This window comes from Oncorhynchus clarkii, chromosome 26, assembly GCF_045791955.1.
Source record: "Oncorhynchus clarkii lewisi isolate Uvic-CL-2024 chromosome 26, UVic_Ocla_1.0, whole genome shotgun sequence".
Taxonomy (NCBI): Eukaryota; Metazoa; Chordata; class Actinopteri; order Salmoniformes; family Salmonidae; genus Oncorhynchus; species Oncorhynchus clarkii.
In genome coordinates this window covers 46,688,294-46,689,480 of record NC_092172.1, presented here as the reverse complement: position 1 = coordinate 46,689,480, position 1,187 = coordinate 46,688,294, and positions in this window count along the sequence as shown.

The window sequence follows — 1,187 nt, the reverse complement described above, 5'->3', positions numbered from 1 at the left end:
AGTCGCCAGTGACCCCCCTCACCAAAACGCAACATTGGAGCCACTATTGAGGTTGTTGATGTAGCGGCGCAAAGATCACTACTCTGTCTTGTTACCGGCCGCATTCTAACCAGCAGGGTTTTCATTTGTAGCGGGTTTCGTTTAAAGATATATCACACATTTTTAACCTAGCAATTGCTTTATTGAAACATAAACTATATCTTATTTGACTAAGTAAATGTATATAAACCTTTCTGGCAAATATCTAGTGAAAGTCTGAAATACGTACCAAAATAGTCACATGATCACTCTCAATATTCACATGCAGTTTCCTTTCAGGTGTGGTGTGTTGTAATTCCACCTCGGTACCTGATAATTAAAAAATGTGGTCAACATTTCCATGTGCGTTGAAGTATTGTGTTTGTGTATGAGACAGTTTCCTGTTTTCTGTCAAGAACTTCCCGTTAAGAGGACTAGTAGTACTTTGCCCCCTCTCGAATGTGTGGTAAGTTACTGTCCAGTGTATTTAAGCGAACACAAATACTGTAAAACAATAATATTGTAAGATGAGTTTATTTTGTTAGTGCAGTGTGTATATGAACATGATATACTGTACATATCATTCAAGATTGAATGTAGCCTACACAGATTAAGCCACAGAATGATGTCATCGTCTATATCTCAAAGTTGACAAAAATTGATGGCAGCAGAGGCAGACGCACAGACTGGGACATATTTGACCAGCGTTGGCATGCAGAAGGCCTGTCGAGAGCATCAAAACCGTGATGCATCATGGGGAAATTGTGACCGACTGACCGATCTGCAACTAACATTTGAGTAGTTAATTACAGTGCCTTGCGAAAGTATTCGGCCCCCTTGAACTTTGCGACCTTTTGCCACATTTCAGGCTTCAAACATAAAGATATAAAACTGTATTTTTTTGTGAAGAATCAACAAGTGGGACACAATCATGAAGTGGAACGACATTTAATGGATATTTCAAACTTTTTTAACAAATCAAAAACTGAAAAATTGGGTGTGCAAAATTATTCAGCCCCCTTAAGTTAATACTTTGTAGCGCCACCTTTTGCTGCGATTACAGCTGTAAGTCGCTTGGGGTATGTCTCTATCAGTTTTGCACATCGAGAGACTGACATTTTTTCCCATTCCTCCTTGCAAAACAGCTCGAGCTCAGTGAGGTTGGATGG